Raw genomic sequence first — 539 nt, 5'->3', positions numbered from 1 at the left:
ATACTTTTATTTAATTATTTATTTATTTATTTATTGCAGAGTAGGAGGAGTTTTCACATTAATAAGCTTTGTTCATGCAATATAGCACAAATTTATTATCGTAATTTTGACTTTATTCTAAAGATTTTATGACTTTAATCTTGTAATCTTAGATTTTTTTATTATTATTATTATATTTTTTTTGTTTTGTTTTATTAATTTTACTAAAATGCTGCTGTATTTTATAAACTGCATGTAAACACAATCTTGGGACAGCAGCCCAAAATGTTTAAAGAAAAAAGAACTACATTTCAGCTGCATTCTCTGGGCATTTCTTTCTGCAAATTCATTCACAATGTCCTTGGTGTTAAATTTAAGGAATTGTGTATTCTCAATGAATGGTTAGTTTCAAATAGTCTGTTCTGCATCATGGTGCTCTGCAAATAATTTTTATTAGCCTCAGTTTTGAAAATGTGCGCTCAGCTGAAGCCACAGTAAGAGATGAGAATTTAAACCAAAGAAAGAGAATTAAAACAATCCAGGTGTCACTGAAGCTAGTG

This window comes from Cyprinus carpio, unplaced genomic scaffold, assembly GCF_018340385.1.
Source record: "Cyprinus carpio isolate SPL01 unplaced genomic scaffold, ASM1834038v1 S000006635, whole genome shotgun sequence".
Classification (NCBI taxonomy): domain Eukaryota; kingdom Metazoa; phylum Chordata; class Actinopteri; order Cypriniformes; family Cyprinidae; genus Cyprinus; species Cyprinus carpio.
The sequence above is the reverse complement of the archived record's forward strand: the minus strand, read 5'-3'. Positions refer to the sequence as shown.